The 22714-nt window shown below is 41.8% G+C and overlaps 1 non-coding gene across 1 annotated transcript; it reads right to left on the bottom strand.

Annotated features, from left to right (window-relative positions):
• Positions 1–1200: 1200 nt before the first annotated feature.
• On the bottom strand, positions 1201–1307 carry LOC130466492 (small nucleolar RNA R71). Its single transcript, XR_008926716.1, has one exon. It is a non-coding gene; the product is annotated as a small nucleolar RNA R71 (small nucleolar RNA).
• Positions 1308–22714: the final 21407 nt, after the last annotated feature.

Raw genomic sequence — 22714 nt, 5'->3', positions numbered from 1 at the left:
GGCATTGTAATTAATTCCTATTGATTGGTTTATTTCACTATACTATTAGATTTGCGCAGGTTTAATTGTGGTAGTTATGCAATATCAAATTAAGATTGGAGAGATGCAATTTGATGTTTAGGCTTGTGTCAATAGGTGGAATTAGGATTAATACGTAGCGAGAGCCCGTTAATTCTAAGTCTGTGACTAGTATCGATTCGAGAGAGCATGCTAGTCTAATTAACTACCTTGTTGATTATCGTGATTATTCGTTGTCCTGGATTGTTATTTGTTGGTGAACCTATGCCCTAGATTCCTTAATATATTGATTCCTAGTTGTTTAATTATCGCCGTAGTTTTAGCAAACCATCAAACCAACTCTTGTTCACAATAGTCTAGATTAATTAATTGATAGTAGAAAGAACGCCTGTTTCCCTGTGGATTCGATCCTGACTTCCCTTGCTACCTAGCTAGTGGACTTAGGTTATTTTTGATTAGGTGATACGACTTAAGCCTGTCAAATTTTGGCGTCGTTGCCGGGGAAACGGTTTTATTTTCTGTTGTTGATTGCTTATCCTAGATTATTGTTTGTTACTACTCAAGGAACTCAGGTTCCTTGAGACCGGATCTCACATTGTTTTGTAGTCTTTGTCTATGCCCAGGACCGTAGGTACTAGTAATCTTACTCCATTCGATCCTGAGCCCGAAAGAACCTTTCGTAGACGAAGAACTTTCATTGCACAGTGTGGGAATTACTCTGATTTTGATCATAATATTGGCGATCTTTTTCCTTCAGATACAGATTCAGTTTCAGAGATAGAGATGGGTGACGAAAATCTGCTACCGCCACCTACCCCACGGCTTACAGACTATTCTAAGCCAAGTCTGTCCGTGCTACCAAAGGCGATCATGCCTTCTATTGCAGCTGAGACCTTCAAGATTGAGCCTGCATTGATTAACATGATCGAGAGACGCCAGTACGGTGGGGAACCAGGTGAAGATCCGAATCTTCACATTCAGTCCTTCATCCAATATTGTTCCACCATCAAGCAAAAGGGATTGACTCCGGAGCAGACTATGGAGATACTTTTCCCGTTCTCTTTGAGTGGGAAAGCTAAACTATGGATTAATGGGTTGAATCGGGCGGCTTTGAAAATCACTAATTGGGAGTCCTTGGCTCTTGCTTTTTATGTTAAATATTTTCCACCTGAGAAAACGGCTCGTCTGAGGGGTCAGATATTAGGTATCTCGCAACAAGCGGATGAGAGTTTGTTCGAGGTCTGGGAGAGATTCAAGGATTTGCAAAGAGAATGCCCGCACCATGGTTTGGAAGATTGGTTCTTGATTCAACAGTTTTATAATGGTCTGGGCAATGAGTCTAGATGTTTGTTAGATTCGGCTGCCAGTGGGAGGTTCATGCAACTTGAGGTGCCTAGAGCTATGGAGGTGATTGAGCAGATAGCCATTCACAATGCCTAGTATGGGAATCCTAGAGGTCTATCTAATAGGGGTGGTAAGCATGATTTAAATTCTATCGAACAATTAACTGCCCAATTGACTGCTTTACACTATAAGTTTGATAATATGCAAGCAGCCAATGCTCAACCTACCCAACCTGCTAGTGTAGCTGCTATGAGTGCCCAACCTGCTACTGTTTGTGAAAGTTGTGGAATGTCTGGTCATTATGCACCGGAATGTAGGAGCTCTGTTGAACAGTGTAATGCATTTCAATCCTACAAACAAAATAACCCATTCTCCAACTCTTACAATGAGGGCTACAAAAACAACCCTCTACTATCCTACAGGAGCAACAATATCCAGAACCCTCACCAAGTCCAACATCCACCACAACAGCCATGCTAACCCCCACATCAACAATCCTACCAAACACGGAACAACTACAACCAACAGTCTAGTGGACCACCTGGGTTCCCTAGACAACACACATCACCTCCACCACCACAACCTCAAGCCACACAGCCTGACCCTATGCTAGTAGAGATGAGAAACATGGTGCTTCAAATGCAAAAATCTCTAAGTGAAAAGGATGCAAAGATCGATGCTCTTACTGCTCACAACAAGATCATTGACACACAGTTGGCACAGATGGCACAGATGGCTACTACTATTGCAGGGAGGCCACCAGGCCAATTTCCTTCACAGCCCGAAAATAGGGAGACTGCTAATGCAATTACATTGAGGAGTGGTAGGGATTATGATGGTCCTTCTATTCCGGTTGAGGTTGATCCTGGGGTGTCTGCTAGTGATCTGGTCAGTGAGGAAATCCCGAAGATAGTTATGGATGAAAAAGAAGCTGAAAAGGTAGTCAATGAGAATGAGGCTACAACTGAGGTTAAGAAGGGGGCAGATATTCAAGTACCACCTATTGCACTCCCCTTCCCAAACCGACAACTCAAGAATAAGCTAGACAAGCAGTTTGGCAGATTCTTGAAAGTGGTCAAAAATTTACAGGTAACGGTTCCTTTTACTGAATTAATTTTATAGGTTCCTGCTTATGCTAAATTCATGAAAGATGTTTTGACCAGGAAACGTGCTTTTTGTGAGGTAGAGACTGTAGCTTTTACTGAGGAATGTAGTGCTTATTTGCAAAACAAGTCTCCACCTAAACTTAAAGACCCCGGGAGTTTTTCCATCCCATGTAACATTGGCACTGTATTTATTGATAAGGCTTTATGTGATTTGGGTGCTAGTGTGTCTGTCATGCCTTTGTCTGTCTGTACTAAACTGAATATGGGTGAGCTTAAGGTTACTAATATCACTCTACAAATGGCCGACCGTTCTGTCAAATACCCGTTAGGTGTTTTAGAGGACGTCCCTGTTAGAGTAGGTAAATTCTATATACCTGTAGACTTTGTAGTACTAGACATGCAGGAGGATTCTCAAATTCCCATAATCTTAGGTAGACCCTTCCTTCACACGGCGGGGGCGGTCATTGATGTTAAAAGTGGGAAATTGACTTTGTCTGTTGGGGATGATAAGGTGACTTTTAATCTGAATAGTGCCTTAAAAAGTCCCATGCTAGAGGAGCAACAATGCTATCGTATAGATGTAGTTAATTTTATTACTCGTGATAACGTCTCCCAAGTCCTCGAAAGAGATCCCTTGGAGGCAGTGCTTTGTTGTGAGTCTTCTGCAGGTGATAGCAGTTCTTGGAGTGCTGAAGTGGATGCTCTGGAGTTGGCTCTTAATGGTGGAGAATCTGAGCCGGAGAGCACCAAATTAAAGAGGTTAGTTCAGCCGGTTTGTTCTGTTAAAGAGGTAAAGAAACCCGAACTTAAGCCTCTTCCTGCTAACCTTAAATATGCGTTTTTAGATGATGAACAACTTTGCCCTGTGATCGTCAGTACTGCACTTGATGCAGACCAGTTATCCCAACTTCTTGTTGTGTTGAAAAGGCACAAAAAGGCCAGTGGGTACAGTATTGATGATTTAAAGGGTATTAGCCCTGACTTTTGTATGCATAGGATACATCTAGATGAAAATCATAAACCATGCATCCAACCCCAGCGTCGTTTGAACCCTGTCATGCAAGATGTTGTAAAAGCTGAAGTTATGAAATTGCTTGATGCGGGTATTGTATACGCTGTGTCTGATTCTAAGTGGGTGAGTCCTGTTCAGGTAGTGCCTAAGAAAGGGGGGACAACTGTGGTGAGAAATGAAAAAAATGAGTTGATACCAACTAGGGTATGTTAGGTTATGATACATATGACAATTCATAAATCATGCGGAAACAACCATCAAGCCAGGAATACATATTATTTACACATAATCATATAGCATAATTTAGATGCATACTCTTTGTTGCGTGCCTTCCCTAGCTGCGCCCGAACCGAACAAGAACAAGTCTTTAGGACTCCAAGTGTTGTCCCTCCGTAGATAGTCCACAACACGTCCGGATCCGCCTTAAGATTGACCAACTAGAATCGCCCTTAAGGTACTAGAATTTTCGGCACTCTTAGGTAAGAAATATGTCTGAATTTTTCTCTCAAAACTCACTTTGAATACTTGAATTATCTCTGAAAATATGTGACCCTAGGCACGTATTTATAGAGTTATGGAAAGGGAATTGGAATCCTAGTAGGACACGAATTAATTAAACTTAGAATCCTATAAGAACTCTAATTAATTAATTTATCCTTTTAGGAATAGAAATTTAATCATATACTAATTCTAATAGTTTTAGGAATCGTGCATGAACACAAACTCACACACACACGGCAGCCACGAGGGCCGCCCATGCGCGTGCGTGCGAGCAGCAGCCCACGCAGCGAGGCCATGGCCTTAGGCGCGCGCTGGGCCTGCCTTGCGGTGGGCCTGGGCGCTGCCTTGGCTGGGTGCGCGTTTGGCTTGCTGGGCGATGGCCCGACTTCGTGCTGGGCCTTCGTCCGGCAGGCCTCGTCCGATGCTAATTCGTACGATACGCTTCCGATTAAATTCCCGGTTCCGGATTTCATTTCCGATACGAACAATATTTAATATTTCCGATTCCGGAATCAATTTCCGTTTCGAACAAATATTTAATATTTCCGTTTCCGGAATTATTTTCCGATTCCGATAATATTTCCGATTCTGACAATATTTCCGTTTCCGGCAATATTTCCGATTCTGGTAATATTTCCATTTCCGATAATATTTTCCGATACGTACCATGTTTCCGTTTCCGGCAACATCTACGACTTGGATAATATTTATATTTCCGATACGATCCATATTTCCGTTTCCGGCAATATCATCGTTTCCGGAGTATTCATTTCTTGCCTGTGACGATCTCAGCTCCTACTGAAACCAAGATCCGTCGATTCCGAATATCCATAGATGGAGTATCTAATGCCATTAAATACTTGATCCGTTTACGTACTATTTGTGTGACCCTACGGGTTCAGTCAAGAGTAAGCTGTGGATTAATATCATTAATTCCACTTGAACTGAAGCGGCCTCTAGCTAGGCATTCAGCTCACTTGATCTCACTGAATTATTAACTTGTTAATTAATACTGAACCGCATTTATTAGACTTAACATAGAATGCATACTTGGACCAAGGGCATTATTTCCTTCAGTCTCCCACTTGTCCTTAGGGACAAGTGTGCATTTCCTAATTCCTTTGTCGCTCGATGCTTGCTCTTGAACATAAGGTAAGAGTTGTCATCCTTATTATGTCCAGAGGTGTTCCTCGGTTTCAGAGTTCAACTGATCAAATAAACAGATAATCATAGCCTATGATTCATCCGAGCACGGCCATGCATTTCACAGTTTCTAGCTCTCCGAGTGGCCTTGTACAACTTTTAAGCATCTCATCCCGATTTATGGGAGGACAATCCCAATCTTGCGATCTTGAGATTAGACTTCGTTTGATAGGTGATTACCTTAGCGTTGCCTTTATAGCCTCCTTTTACGGTGCGACGGTTGGTCAACGTCAAAGCAACCAGTTCTCAAACAAGTAATCTCAAATCACTCAGGTATTGAGGATTTAGTGTCTAATAATTTAATGAAATTTACTTATGACAGATTTTCATCTCTTACAGTAAAGTTTCATAGGTCTTGTCCGATACTAGTCTTCCCAAAGTAAGTATCTATGCAAATGATTATGACATTGCCATGTCCACATAGTTCAAGAAACAGAACTACTAGTCATCTTGCATTCTAATCGTCTAACGTTTTGTATGCGTCCAATTTTATAGAAAACTCCGACTAGGGACCATTTTCAACCTTTGACATTCAAGTTCACTTGATAGACATTTCTTAGTCACAGGACTGGTCCTGACAGTCTATCTTGAATATATCGTCAAATTGAAGGGACTCATCATTTAATAAACCATAAATTAAATGGAAAAATGAATTCTTTTCATTTATTGTGAATGATTAACCAATAATGTTTTACAAAGATTTAAACTCTAAAACTTTAAAACATTAAACAGAGACATCAAAGCCATTCTCCAATATGCTTGATTCCCATAGCTGCAGTGTGCGAGTTGTGCTTCGCTTGCGGCAGAGGTTTAGTTAATGGATCTGATATGTTGTCATCAGTACCAATTTTGCTTATCTCGACTTCTTTTCTTTCAACGAACTCTCGTAGAAGGTGAAATCTACGAAGTACATGCTTGACTCTCTGGTGGTGTCTAGGCTCCTTTGCCTGTGCAATAGCTCCGTTATTGTCACAATACAGGGCTATTGGTCCTTTAATGGAGGGGACTACACCAAGTTCACCTATGAACTTCCTTAGCCATATAGCTTCCTTTGCTGCTTCATGTGCAGCAATGTACTCCGCTTCAGTTGTAGAATCCGCAATGGTGCTTTGCTTAGCACTTTTCCAGCTTACTGCTCCTCCGTTGAGGCAGAAGACAAACCCAGACTGTGATCTGAAATCATCTTTGTCGGTTTGGAAACTTGCGTCCGTATAGCCTTTAACAATTAATTCATCATCTCCACCATAGACCAGGAAGTCATCTTTGTGCCTTTTCAGGTACTTCAGAATGTTCTTGGCAGCAGTCCAATGCGCCTCTCCTGGGTCTGACTGGTATCTGCTCGTAGCACTGAGTGCGTACGCAACATCCGGGCGTGTACATATCATAGCATACATTATTGAACCAATCAATGATGCATATGGAATCCCATTCATTCGTCTACGCTCATCAAGTGTTTTTGGGCACTGAGTCTTGCTTAGAGTCATTCCATGAGACATGGGTAGGTAGCCTCGCTTGGAGTCTGGCATCTTGAACCTATCAAGCACCTTATTGATATAAGTGCTTTGACTAAGTCCAATCATCTTTTTAGATCTATCTCTGTAAATCTTGATGCCCAATATGTACTGTGCTTCTCCTAGATCCTTCATCGAAAAACATTTCCCAAGCCAAATCTTGACAGAGTTCAACATAGGAATGTCATTTCCGATAAGCAATATGTCGTCGACATATAATACTAGGAAAGAAATTTTGCTCCCACTGACCTTCTTGTATACACAAGATTCGTCTGCGTTCTTGATGAAACCAAAGTCCTTGACTGCTTCATCAAAACGTATATTCCAGCTCCTGGATGCCTGCTTCAATCCGTAGATTGATTTCTTTAGCTTGCATACCTTTTTAGCATTCTTTGGATCCTCAAAACCTTCAGGCTGTGTCATAAACACAGTTTCTGTTAAAACGCCGTTTAAGAAAGCAGTTTTGACATCCATCTGCCATATTTCGTAATCGTAATATGCAGCGATTGCTAACATTATCCTAATAGATTTTAGCATTGCAACTGGTGAAAAGGTTTCATCGTAGTCCACACCGTGGACTTTCCTGTAACCTTTTGCAACCAATCTAGCTTTGAAAACTTCAAGTTTCCCATCCTTGTCCTTTTTCAGTTTGAAAACCCATTTGCTTCCAATGGCTTGGTAGCCATCTGGCAAATCGACCAAATCCCATACTTGGTTTTCAGACATGGAGTCTAATTCAGATTGCATGGCTTCTTGCCACTGCTTGGAGCTAGGGCTCGTCATAGCTTGTTTGTAAGTCGCAGGTTCATCACTTTCAAGTAATAGAACGTCATAGCTCTCGTTCGTCAAAATACCTAAGTACCTTTCCGGTTGAGATCTATATCTTTGCGATCTACGCGGGGTAACATTTCTAGATTGACCATGATTCTCACCAGATTCTTCTAAAGATCTCTGAGTTTCATCCTGAATGTCATCTTGAGCATTCTCTAGAGTTTGTTGTTCGACTCGAATTTCTTCGAGGTCTACTTTTCTCCCACTTGTCATTTTGGAAATGTGATCTTTCTCCAAAAAGACACCATCTCGAGCAACAAATACCTTGTTCTCAGATGTATTGTAGAAGTAATACCCCTTTGTTTCCTTTGGATAGCCCACAAGGATACATTTGTCAGATTTTGGATGAAGTTTGTCTGAAATTAATCGTTTGACGTATACTTCACATCCCCAAATCTTAAGAAAAGACACATTTGGAGGCTTTCCAAACCATAACTCGTATGGAGTCTTTTCGACAGCTTTAGACGGAGCTCTATTTATAGTGAGTGCAGCTGTATTTAGTGCATGTCCCCAAAATTCTAATGAAAGTTCGGCCTGACCCATCATTGACCTGACCATGTCTAGCAAGGTTCTGTTCCTCCGTTCCGACACACCGTTCCATTGTGGTGTTCCAGGAGGAGTCAATTCTGATAGAATTCCACATTCTTTCAGATGGTCATCAAATTCATAGCTCAGATATTCACCGCCTCTATCAGACCGCAGTGCTTTAATCTTCTTGCCTAATTGATTCTCTACTTCACTCTGAAATTCCTTGAATTTGTCAAAGGATTCAGACTTATGCTTCATTAGGTAGACATAACCATACCTACTGAAGTCATCAGTGAAAGTGATAAAGTAGCTGAAACCACCTCTAGCATTTGTACTCATTGGTCCACATACATCTGTATGGATTAAACCCAATAGTTCATTTGCTCTTTCTCCAACTTTAGAGAAAGGTTGCTTTGTCATTTTGCCAAGTAAACATGATTCGCATTTACCATAATCCTCTAAGTCAAATGGTTCTAGAATTCCTTCCTTTTGAAGTCTTTCTAAGCGTTTCAAGTTTATATGGCCTAATCGACAATGCCACAGATAGGCGAGATCTGAATCATCCTTTTTGGCCTTTTTGGTATTTTTGGTATTTATGTTATATACTTGTTTGTCGTGATCTAATAAATAAAGTCCATTGACTAATCTAGCAGATCCATAAAACATCTCTTTAAAATAAAACGAACAACTATTGTCCTTTATTAAAAAGGAAAATCCCTTAGCATCTAAGCAAGAAACTGAAATGATGTTTTTAGTAAGACTTGGAACATGGAAACATTCTTCCAGTTCCAAAACTAGCCCGGAGGGCAACGACAAATAGTAAGTTCCTACAGCTAATGCAGCAATCCGTGCTCCATTTCCCACTCGTAGGTCGACTTCACCCTTGCTTAACTTTCTACTTCTTCTTAGTCCCTGTGGATTGGAACATAAGTGTGAGCCACAACCTGTATCTAATACCCAAGAAGTTGAATTAGCAAGTATACAGTCTATAACGAAAATACCTGAAGATGGAACGACTGTTCCGTTCTTCTGATCTTCCTTTAGCTTCAAGCAATCTCTCTTCCAATGCCCCTTCTTCTTGCAGTAGAAGCATTCGGATTCAGAAGTGGGTTGACTGACCTTCCTCTTTACAGATTTGGCGCCAGTTTGCTTAGTTGGGCTGGCCTTGTTGCCACCTTTCTTAGCATTCCTCTTCTTTCCAGATTTCTTGAACTTGCCCCCACGCACCATAAGCACATCCTGCTTATCACTTTTGAGCGTCTTTTCAGCGGTCTTCAGCATACAGTGAAGCTCAGTGAGCGTTTTGTCCAGACTATTCATACTGTAGTTCAGTTTGAACTGATCATACCCGCTATGAAGAGAATGGAGGATGGTGTCTATAGCCATTTCCTGAGAAAACTGCTGATCCAGCCGACTCATATTCTCAATGAGTCCAATCATTTTGAGAACATGTGGACTTACGGGCTCGCCTTTCTTAAGCTTGGTCTCAAGAATTTGCCTATGAGTCTCGAATCTTTCGACTCGAGCCAGATCTTGGAACATGTTCTTCAACTCACTGATGATTGTGAAAGCATCTGAGTTGATGAACGTTTTCTGCAGATCCGCACTCATGGTGGCGAGCATTAGACATTTCACATCCTTGTTGGCATCAATCCAACGATTGAGGGCTGCCTGAGTGACCCCGTCGCCTGCGGCTTCGGGCATCGCCTCATCTAGGACATACTCCTTTTCTTCCTGCATAAGAACTATTTGCAAGTTCCTTTGCCAGTCAAGGAAGTTTTTCCCGTTCAACTTCTCCTTTTCGAGAATTGATCGAATGTTGAATGAATTGTTGTTTGCCATATTAAAAACTACAATTGAAAAGAATAAACAAATAAATAACCATTCACAGTTTCTCTTAATAAACTTAAATTCTAGCATACATGCATAATTCAATGTTTATTAAGCATTTTATTCAAGTTATGTGTTCCGGCAGGTGTGAATAAAATGATTCCAAGATCCTAAAATCATTGAAGAACTAAGCACAGTTTGTCGACTTAATCCTAAAACATCTTAGGTAAGCAAAAGCCTTTTGCTAATAGTCTAGAAACTATTCTTGGTTGATAGGTACGTCTAAGAACTTATTAGGTAAACCTATCGATTTTGCCACGACATAAAAGGACTCCTTACTTATATCGTTGAGTTTCACCAAAACTAACATGTACTCACAATTATTTGTGTACCTTGCCCCTTTAGGACCAATAAGTAACACCTCGCTGAGCGAAAACTATTACTAGATTGATGTAAAGGATATCCAAGCAAGTGTATATTTTGGCATGGCACCTTTTAACTCAATTTTTTAAGTTTGGAACTTAAGGCTCTTACTATGTTGGTTAGATTTTAAGTGAACTAAAATCCTTAATCATGCAACATAATCAAGCTTTTGATCTCATGCATTTTAAGACATATTTAAAAGCAATAAATAACTTAAAACATGCATAAGATAAATGTGATCTAGTATGGCCCGACTTCATCTTGAAGCTTTGACTTCAAAGTCCGTCTTGAAAATCTCCGTGGGAGGCACCATTTTCTTCAAATAGGATAAGCTATAACTAATTACAACTATTTGATGGTACGCAGACCATATTTGAATTGAAAAATAACTTTGGTACTTTAGACCAATTACATTCAAATTAATGGTACGCAGACCATATTTTCTATCCTATTTGGGCCATACTAGTCACTTCATAACCTGCAAAACAGTACATATACAATATATACCATTCACCAATTCATTATCATGAATGGCCCACATAGCTGGTTAGTAAAACACATTATGCATCACGTAAACATTTGCAGCAATTAATCAAGGGCACCAATAATCTACCAATTATTCAGTCCTTATTAATTCTAATCAAGTTGTTTTAACCTTAAGGATTTGTAGACCTAATCAAGAGTTTTATGACTAAAAGGGCTCCCACTTAAACCAATAAATTCATATGCTTTACTAATTTTAAACATAAAAATGTATTTCAAGTCTAACCGGAAACATACAAATTTAATTAAAATTTATAGCTCATATAAATTTATAATTGAATCCAAAAGTTTAATTTAATTTCAGTCGTATTTAAATTAATTCATGATTTTAATTTTAGTAAAATAATTAGAATAAATAAAATTTATTATAATTACAATATTCAAAATTAAAATCCAAGAAAATAATTTAAATTATTAATTTTAAAATTAATTAAAATTACGTAAACTGAAAAATTTCAAATTAAACATTCAAAACGATCTAATCGCAACGCAAACACCCTACGCATTGCACGCCCATGGGCCGCACGCACACAGCCATCGCTGGCCATGTGCGCGCAGCCCATGCGCTCGTCGCATAGCTGCTGCATCTCCATCGCAAGCCATCGCACGCTGTGGTGCTCGCTGCGCGCGCGCCAGCGCTCGACGCACGCGAGCCATCGCTCGCTGTACGCGCTCGCCAGCGCTCGCTCCGCGCGCTCCATCGCTCGCTGTGCGCGCGCTCCATCGCTCGCTGTGCGCGCGAGCCATTGCTCGCTGTGCGCGCGAGCCATCGCTCGCTGTGCGCGAGCAATTCCGCGCGATCAACGCTGGGCGCAGCGCTCGTGGCACGCGAGCTTGCGCTCGCTGCGCGCGAGGCTGCGCGCCCTTGCGCAAGGCAGTGCGCGTTGTGGCGCAGCTCGCTTGCTGTCAACACGCGACTGCCTTGGCTTGCCTTTCGCCCATGCCCATTTGTTCATAGCTCGTGGCCCACGACACAAGGCAGGGTTGCTGCCTTGTGCTCGTGCACCATGCCTTGCTCATTGCATTCGTGCCGCACGGGCGACGAGCTCCCTTGCTCGTCGTCGCATGCCCGCACTCTACAACACCCCTTAAGGGTAACACGAAGCGTCCATTGCTTTGTGCGTGCAAGTCATATGAACGAATCGCATAAAAAATTAAAATTTATATTTAAAATTAATGACAAATTAATAAATAATATTAATTTCATAATTTTAGGGCGAAAAATCGAAAATTTATTATTCAATTGATTTCCGATTGTCTTGGATTCAAGTCTAGGTCATAAAAATTTAAAATTCATCATAAATTTACAATTTTTATGGTGGTTTTTAATCATAGGTTTCTAATTAAATTATAATTAATTATGAAAATCAAATTAATTCTAAATTATTCTAATTTTCAACAAATTAATCATAATTACAAATTAGATTGCATAATTAACAAGGCTAGGCATTCAAACTTGTTAAACATATACAGTAGGTCAATCAAAAATTCAAGATTTATCAACAAGAATCGCAAATATTTAATTTAACATCTTAAATTTACGAAATTTTGCATTCGAAAAACTAAAACCTTCGAAAAGTCATAGTTAGGCTTCGAATTTGAGAATTCTGGGTTCGGCAGAAAAATACTGTTTTTGTCAAAATTTTAGAATGCCTTTTACATGCGGAATTGACACAAAATTCACTCGATTTGGATGAGTAACGAAGAAACTGCCGAAAAACTGCGTACGTATAATTAAATAAACGCAATTTGCAATTAATTAACAATTACGAAAATTAATCACCCCTTTTAATTCTTGCAAATTTGTAATATTTAACCATGTTCATGCAATTTAGATTATGAAAATAATAAGGGGCTCGTGATACCACTGTTAGGTTATGATACATATGACAATTCATAAATCATGCGGAAACAACCATTAAACCAGGAATACATATTATTTACACATAATCATATAGCATAATTTAGATGCATACTCTTTGTTGCGTGCCTTCCCTAGCTGCGCCCGAACCGAACAAGAACAAGTCTTTAGGACTCCAAGTGTCGTCCCTCCGTAGATAGTCCACAGCACGTCCGGATCCGCCTTAAGATTGACCAACAAGAATCGCCCTTAAGGTACTAGAATTTTCGGCACTCTTAGGTAAGAAATATGGCTGAATTTTTCTCTCAAAACTCACTTTGAATACTTGAATTATCTCTGAAAATATGTGACCCTAGGCACGTATTTATAGAGTTATGGAAAGGGAATTGGAATCCTAGTAGGACACGAATTAATTAAACTTAGAATCCTATAAGAACTCTAATTAATTAATTTATCCTTTTAGGAATAGAAATTTAATCATATACTAATTCTAATAGTTTTAGGAATCGTGCATGAACACAAACTCACACACACACACGGCAGCCACGAGGGTCGCCCATGCGCGTGCGTGCGAGCAGCAGCCCACGCAGCGAGGCCATGGCCTTAGGCGCGCGCTGGGCCTGCCTTGCGGTGGGCCTGGGCGCTGCCTTGGCTGGGCGCGCGTTTGGCTTGCTGGGCGATGGCCCGACTTCGTGCTGGGCCTTCGTCCAGCAGGCCTCGTCCGATGCTAATTCGTACGATACGCTTCCGATTAAATTCCTGGTTCCGGATTTCATTTCCGATACGAACAATATTTAATATTTCCGATTCCGGAATCAATTTCCGTTTCGAACAAATATTTAATATTTCCGTTTCCGGAATTATTTTCCGATTCCGATAATATTTCCGATTCTCACAATATTTCCGTTTCCGGCAATATTTCCGATTCTGGTAATATTTCCATTTCCGATAATATTTTCCGATACGTACCATGTTTCCGTTTCCGGCAACATCTACGACTTGGATAATATTTATATTTCCGATACGATCCATATTTCCGTTTCCGGCAATATCATCGTTTCCGGAGTATTCATTTCTTGCCTGTGACGATCTCAGCTCCCACTGAAACCAAGATCCGTCGATTCCGAATATCCATAGATGGAGTATCTAATGCCATTAAATACTTGATCCGTTTACGTACTATTTGTGTGACCCTACGGGTTCAGTCAAGAGTAAGCTGTGGATTAATATCATTAATTCCACTTGAACTGAAGCGGCCTCTAGCTAGGCATTCAGCTCACTTGATCTCACTGAATTATTAACTTGTTAATTAATACTGAACCGCATTTATTAGACTTAACATAGAATGCATACTTGGACCAAGGGCATTATTTCCTTCAGGGTAGTCACAGGTTGGCGCATGTGCATTGATTATAGGCGTCTTAATGTTGCTACTAAAAAGGACCATTTTCCCCTTCCCTTCATTGATCAAATGTTAGAAAGGCTAGCCTGTCACAAGTTTTTCTGTTATCTCGATGGTTATTCTGGTTTCTTTCAAATTCCCATACATCCAGACGACCAGGAAAAGACCACCTTCACCTGTCCCTATGGTACCTTTGCATATCGTAGGATGCCTTTTGGTCTGTGTAATGCACCCGCTACTTTCCAACGTTGCATAATGAGTATCTTTTCTAATTTTATTGAGTCTATCATGGAAGTGTTTATGGACGATTTTAGTGTCTATGGTACTTCTTTTGATTCTTGCTTGCTAAATCTGACTAAAGTCTTGAAAAGATGTGAAGAGTGTAATTTAGTCTTGAACTGGGAAAAGTGTCATTTCATGGTTACTGAAGGGGTGGTCTTGGGACATTTGATATCTGATAAGGGCATTCAAGTGGATCGAGCTAAGGTCCAAGTGATTGAACAATTGCCCCCTCCAGTTAATGTGAAGGGTGTTAGAAGTTTTCTTGGTCATGCGGGATTTTATCGCCGCTTTATCAAGGATTTTTCTAAAATTGTTAAACCACTTACCCAGCTCCTCCTCAAGGATGCCCCGTTTGTGTTTACTGATGCTTGTCTTGAGGCCTTTGACAGGATTAAACAGGCACTGATTTCGGCTCCCATCATTCGTTCTCCCGAATGGGATCTTCCGTTCGAGATAATGTGTGATGCAAGTGATTATGCAGTTGGGGAAGTTTTGGGTCAGAGAAAGGAGAAGGTTTTACATGCCATCTATTATGCAAGTAAGACCTTAGATGAAGCTCAAGTTAATTATGCTACTACTGAGAAGGAGCTTCTAGCCATAGTCTATGCCTTGGATAAATTCCGCACCTATCTGATTGGATCCAAGGTGATAGTCTATACTGACCATGCGGCCCTTAAGTATCTGCTCTCTAAGAAGGAAGCCAAGCCTAGGCTTATTCGATGGATACTACTGCTACAGGAGTTTGATCTAGAGTTCCGCGACAAGAAAGGGGCTGAGAATGTGGTTGCAGATCACTTGTCTAGATTGAGGTATGACGATGGTAAGGGATCTACACCGATTGATGATTCATTTCCGGATGATCATTTACTTGCACTTGCCAGTCAGTCACCATGGTTCGCAGATTTTCCTAACTACATTGTGGGGGGAACTCTTCCGGCCGATCTTACATATCAACAGAAGAAGAAATTCCTACATGATGTCCGGTTCTACTTTTGGGACGACCCTTATTTGTTTCGTGAGACTGCTGAAGGGTTGTACAAGCGTTGTATTTCATAATGGGAAGTTCAAGGTGTTATCAGTAGGTGTCATTCTTCACCTTATGGTGGTCACCATGGACCGTCTAAAACAAACGCTAAGCTATCACAATGTGGTTTTTACTGGCCTACTATGTTCAAGGATGCACAGGCTTTTATTATGGCTTGTGATGCGTGCCAGATGGCCGACACTATTTCGAGGAGGTATGAGATGCCACAGAACGGGATTCTTGAGGTTGAGGTTTTCGATGTGTGGGGAATTGACTACATGGGACCATTCCCATCGTCCAAGGGTAATTTGTATATCCTTGTAGCTGTAGATTATGTGTCCAAGTGGGTGGAAGCCGTTGCCTCACCTACTAACGATGCTAAGACAGTCATTTCCCTGTTCAAGAAGATCATTTTTCCTAGATTTGGGGTTCCGCGCACTTTGATTAGTGATGGAGGGTCACACTTCCATGAGAAGCATCTGGATGCGCTCCTGCGCAAGTATGGGGTTTATCACCGCACTGGGCTAGCCTACCACCCTCAGACGAGTGGTCAAGTTGAGGTCTCCAACCGAGAGATCAAATCTATCCTTGAGAAAGTGGTGGCGAAGTCTAGGAAGGATTGGAGCGATAAGCTAGATGATACTCTATGGGCATACAGAACCGCCTTTAAAACACCTATTGGTACCTCCCCATATCGGTTGGTGTATGGCAAGGCATGTCACTTACCAGTAGAAATGGAGTATAAAGCTTATTGGGCAATCAAACAGCTCAACATGGATGCAAAGCTAGACGGTGAGAAGCGGTTACTTCAATTGGGTAAGCTCGATGAATTCCGACTACAAGCTTATGATAGTGCCCGGATTTATAAGGAAAAGACCAAGAAGTGGCACGACAATCACATTTTGCATAGAGAGTTCACGATGGGCGACAAGGTTCTACTCTTTAACTCTAGGCTTAAGTTATTTCCTGGAAAACTTAAGTCTAGGTGGTCTGGGCCGTTCACCGTGACTATGGTAAGCAAGTTTGGGTCTGTTGAAGTAGAGAATGATAATGGTGAACGATTCCAGGTCAACGGGCAACGTCTGAAGTTGTACCATGATGGGGCTACTGTAGGAGTGGTTGAGGTCCATCACCTCAACCCCTCCGCCTCATAAACTGCATATTCAAGGTAACAAGGTCGAGCGGGACCTAGAAATAAACCAGCGCTTTGCGGGAGGCAACCCGTATTTCATTGCTTTCGATAGTTTAGTTTTTAATTTTTTTTGTTTGTGTTTTGTAGCTTTTCCTTTGCTTTTTGAGTGGTGAGGAGAGAGTATTACGGCTTTTGGGTATTTGATGATGTACAGGTTTAGCTACTAAGTGCGAAAAAGATAGAAAAAAATTCGGAAGGAGAAAAATCGCTTTTGGCCCGCCGGGCGAAGGCCGCCCGACCGGGCGCGCGGAGAATGAAGGGAAAAGTTGCTCTCCGCCCGTCGGGTAGACCTTCGCCCGACGGGCGGACGGATACGGGAGAGGATTCGTCAAAATTGTCGTAGGCCCGACGAGCGGGAGCAGCCCGACTGGGTGCGTGTGGAAAGAAGCAAAAACGTCGCTCTTCGCCCGACGGGCGGCCCTGTGCCCGTCGGGCGGCTCACGAGCCACAGGCCCGTCGGGCGGGCGTCGGCCCGGCGGGCGAAGGGAGATTTGGCCGATTTTAACCACGGGATTCCTCCCTTTTCTCTTCACTTCATCCTCCACTCATCTTCTTCATCCTCTCACAAACCCCATTAACCTTCAAACCCTAACAACTTCAAACTTCCATATCTCCCTCATCTCTCACTCAAATTCATCAATCCACATATCAAAATCATCCTCATCACATCCTCTTCAACCTCCACCAAAAAAATTTCACCCTTTCTCACTCCCCACAAAAACCCCAATTCTCACCAAAATCTCAAAAACTCATAACTCTTCAACAATGGGTTCAAGGCCAAAAAGGACTTGCACAGGAGCAACAAGGAGACAAGAGGAGGCTTCCACAAGCCGTCCACCACCACCACCTCAGTTTGCACCGGATTCGGCTTTCCCGACCATGATTCTTACTAGTGAGGAGCAACAAACTCGCCTTGCACACCTCAAGCTACGGAAGGTAGTCCCTACTCGATTTATTTGTCAGAAAACTTTGCATGATATGGGTATCGAGAAGGATGTTAGGAGATTATTTCATGGGGTGGGCATGAAACATATGTTTTCCATGGTTAGGTTGACATTTAGGGATCTTACTCTTGAATTCCTTAGCTCGTTTAATGTTAGAAAGAATGGATACAAGGATGTCACTAGAGTTTCTTTTAGATTGTTGAATAATGATTATGATATGCCTATAAAGGATTTTGGTGTTATTTTTGGTTTGAATGTGAGTATAATAGGTTCCCCGGGGAGGGACATAACAATAATGAGGTATGGGGGAAATTGACTGGAGATTTCAATCCTGGTAGCATGCAACATTTGCACATCTCTAGCGTGCAACACCCCGTCCCTTTTGTTTGGTTCAAGTTTATGGCTTTTACGATTTTCGGGAGGGACCAAAAGGAGAATGTGAGGAGCACAGAGTTGGAGGTGCTCGGGGGGTATTTGCTGGATAATAATGAAGGTTACAGGATGAATTTGGCCCATCACTTGGCCATGCAGTTGCTTACTACTGCCACCCACCGCTATTCGACCGATACTGCCTTAGGGGGTTTGGTCACCCACATTGCCATAGCGGTGGAAAACTTTGCTGAGAGGGACCATGCCGCGGTCCGGGGTAACAACCTGTTAGATTTAGAGTATTTTGGGAGCCTTTACAGGGTGCACTCTGAGTACGGGGAACTTCTTCCCGGTCAGATGTCTTGGATGTTCCAGAGGAACGCTCTTTTTACTCTACCGGACACTGCCGGGCTCACCAGTTTTACGAGTATATGTAGGTGAGCAGGCACCACCCTTAGCCCAGCCCCAGCCCCAGCCACAGCCTGAGGCCGCGCCTCGCACCTATTTTCGGAGGGGAGGGCGTAGAGAGAGGGGGTCGGGACAGAGAGGTAGTCCGGCTCCACAAGAGGAGCAAGGGTCTTCAGAGGAGTTAGGGGCCATTCATGAGAGGCTGGGCAGACTTGAGCTCGGTTTCCATGAGTTCGCCGCGGATCACCAGAGGACTATGTTCCCTTTCTACGATCAGTACGCCAGGCAGGGCTACATTGCCCCAGATCATCATCACCCTTCCTGGTTTACTTACCCCGCAGAGGGGTACGGAGCCCCCGGTTCCATGGGCACCTTCACGCCTACCCACTACGGGGGGTTTGGAGCGGGCAGTAGCGGCTATGGTGGCCAAGGTGGCCAAGGTGGCGATGGTGATGATGGTGATGATGGCCAAGGCCATCAGTGATGCTGTTGATGATGATGATGGTTCGGTACCCCTTGAGCCAATGAGGACATTGTCTGATTTGGTTTGGGGGGGGGGGGGGGGGGTTTCACTTTACCTGTACATATTAGGTATGTTTTCCTTTTATTTCAGCATTTACTTATTGTTGTGTGATTATATTGGTGTGTTTATTGCTTTCTAGGGTAGTTTATTGCTTTGAAAGAAAAAAAATATACAAAAATACGTTCCGATGAATACAATATCATGCTTCCCTGTGCCCCTTGAGCGGAAATTGTTTTGATTCTTGGTATTTGATGATGGGCAATGTAGATGTGTTAGCCATGATTTGATATTCGATTGCTTTGATGCCTTAACATGAGTCAACTCCGACTAACTACTTGTGGACTTGGTGCTTGACTAGTTGACTTGGTTAGGATGTGTGATAGCTTCCTGGTGTGTCATTGATTTTGAGTATTGGTTTGCAACTATTAGTAGTGTTTTATGACTCATATACATGCACATTGTGGAGGACGAAGGCATTTTTCTATTTAGGTAGCCTTCAGATGAATTTAGATATATTTGGTCCCTCTTTTTCTACCCATGTTGTGCTTGTGCTCTTTATTCGGTGACTAACCATATTACAAGCCCATGAAAGCCCCATTGGTTACTAGTCCCAATCCTAGCTTGGGGGAGCTAATAGTAGTGAGGTGAGGGAGTTATAGTGTGGTACATTTTGAGCGTATTGAGTATTGAAAAGGGAAGTTCTTCTTATCATGATTGTTGTTGAAAAAAAAAATGAGTTGAAAAATGAATGAGATGAGGAGAATAAAAAAATAAAAAATGTGAAGGTTCCAAAAGAAAAAAAAAAGGAAAAAAAAAAGAGATTGAGCAAAAAAAAGAAAAAAATCGTTATTCTCAAAATAATTCAAGCTTTTGTCACTCCGGTATTACAATTTCTTATCTTCATGAGTGATTGGTTATAATTGTGAAATCAAGGCAAGAAAGTATAGTGTGGTTTGTTTGTTGTTTTATTCATGTGTTGAGTGGGAGAGTTGTGGTCATCATTTGTGATTGATCATGGATTTGCTAGGATTTATGCTCCCCAAAGCCAAGGCTTTAAGCTCACATTTTACCCAAATTTACCACACCCTTACCTAAGCCTATCATTACAAGCTTGAAAGACCTTCCGACTTTTGTGCATAGAGTCGTATTAATGTGAAAATAGTTGTTTATCAATGCAAGTTATGACATGACACATTCCGAGTCGACTACTAGGTTGAGTGTATGTTTTTCTAGACACACGAGTGCTGTGAGTTTGGGAGGGCATTGTTCACTTATATGTTGGGAGGGGAGCGAACGGGTACATCTTTTATCCGCCACATAAATGAGTGACGAGTGTGTGAGCACTAGTCTTGAATTCCATTGTGCATTTGTGGTTCGCTTTGCGTGACGATTGTTAAGGTGGATTAGCGATTGAATGGATTTCATTGGTTGACATTGATGCATACTTATTAGACTTTACCTTGGATTATGTTTTCATTTTTGAAATATGTTGGGGGTGAAGTTGGTCTTGTGTTCATAGATGATTTCCTTGCTTAGGGACAAGCAAGGATCTAGCTTGGGGAGGTTTGATATGTGCGTTTTATATAATGTTTTCACCCCCGTCCCTTAGTACTTTTATGCGTCAAATGAGCTCTTAGGAGCCGTTTTTAGTACTAATCTGTGTATTTGAGCGTGCCTTGAGTTTCAGGACTACTTAGTGAGGAATTGATCTTTTTAGACCCGTTTCATGTGTTAGGTTATGATACATATGACAATTCATAAATCATGCGGAAAAACCATAAAGCCAGGAAAACATATTATTTACACATAATCATTTAGCATAGTTTAGATGCATACTCTTTGTTGCGTGCCTTCCCTAGCTGCGCCCGAACCGAACAAGAACAAGTCTTTAGGACTCCAAGTGTCGTCCCTCCGTAGATAGTCCACAACACGTCCGGATCCGCCTTAAGATTGACCAACTAGAATCGCCCTTAAGGTACTAATAATTTCGGCACTTTATAGGCAATTGTGTAATTGAATTTTGCTCTCAAAAACTCACTTTGAATACTTGAATGCTCTATGTAAATATGTGACCCTAGTCACCTATTTATAGAGTTATGGAAAAGGATTTGGAATCCTATTAGGATACTAATTTATTTAATTATAATCCTACTAGGACTCTAATTAAATAAACTAAATCTTTTAGGATTAGATTTAATCATATGACAAATCCCGGTAGCTTTAGGATTCGAGTAGCACACAAACACACACGCACGCACAGCAGCCCACGAGGGGCGCCATGCGCGCGCGCGCGCAGCCCGCGAGCTCGCAGCCCACTGCCGCAAGCCCACACGCTGCCGCAGCCTTGGCGCGCGCTGGGCCTGCCTTGCGGTGGGCCTGGCGCAGCCTTGGCTGGTGCGTTTGTGGCGCGCTGGCTTGCTGGGCGATGGCCCGGCTTCGTGCTGGGCCTTCGTCTGGCAGGCCACGTCCGATGCTAATTCGTACGATACGCTTCCGATTAATTTCCCGATTCCGGAATTCATTTCCGATACGAACAATATTCAACATTTCCGATTCCGGAATCAATTTCCGTTTCGAACAAATATTTAATATTTCCGTTTCCGGAATTATTTTCCGATTCCGATAATATTTCCAATTCTGACAATATTTCCGTTTCCGGCAATATTTCCGATTCCGGCAATATTTCCATTTCCGATAATATTTTCCGATACGTACCATGTTTCCGTTTCCGGCAACATCTACGACTTGGATAATATTTATATTTCCGATACGATCCATATTTCCGTTTCCGGCAATATCATCGTTTCCGGAGTATTCATTTCTTGCATGTGACGATCTCAGCTCCCACTGAAACCAAGATCCGTCGATTCCGAATATCCATAGATGGAGTATTTAATGCCATTAAATACTTGATCCGTTTACGTACTATTTGTGTGACCCTACGGGTTCAGTCAAGAGTAAGCTGTGGATTAATATCATTAATTCCACTTGAACTGAAGCGGCCTCTAGCTAGGCATTCAGCTCACTTGATCTCACTGAATTATTAACTTGTTAATTAATACTTAACCGCATTTATTAGACTTAACATTGAATGCATACTTGGACCAAGGGCATTATTTCCTTCAGTCTCCCACTTGTCCTTAGGGACAAGTGTGCATTTCCTAATTCCTTTGTCGCTCGATGCTTGCTCTTGAACATAAGGTAAGAGTTGTCATCCTTATTATGTCCAGAGGTGTTTTTCGGTTTCAGAGTTCAACTGATCAAATAAACAGATAATCATAGCCTATGATTAATCCGAGCACGGCCATGCATTTCACAGTTTCTAGCTCTCCGAGTGGCCTTGTACAACTTTTAAGCATCTCATCCCGATTTATGGGAGGACAATCCCAATCTTGCGATCTTGAGATTAGACTTCGTTTGATAGGTGATTACCTGAGCGTTGCCTTTATAGCCTCCTTTTACGGTGCGGCGGTTGGTCAACGTCAAAGCAACCAGTTCTCAAACAAGTAATCTCAAATCACTCAGGTATTGAGGATTTAGTGTCTAATAATTTTAATGAAATTTACTTATGACAGATTTTCATCTCTTACAGTAAAGTTTCATAGGTCTTGTCCGATACTAGTCTTCCCAAAGTAAGTATCTATGCAAATGATTATGACATTGCCATGTCCACATAGTTCAAGAAACAGAACTACTAGTCATCTTGCATTCTAGTCGTCTAACGTTTTCTATGCGTCCAATTTTATAGAAAACTCCGACTAGGGACCATTTTCAATCTTTGACATTCAAGTTCACTTGATAGACATTTCTTAGTCACAGGACTGGTCCTGACAGTATATCTTGAATATATCGTCAAATT

This window comes from Spinacia oleracea, chromosome 1, assembly GCF_020520425.1.
Source record: "Spinacia oleracea cultivar Varoflay chromosome 1, BTI_SOV_V1, whole genome shotgun sequence".
NCBI lineage: Eukaryota > Viridiplantae > Streptophyta > Magnoliopsida > Caryophyllales > Amaranthaceae > Spinacia > Spinacia oleracea.
Note: the sequence above shows the minus strand (reverse complement) of the source record. Positions and strands in the feature narration are given on the sequence as shown.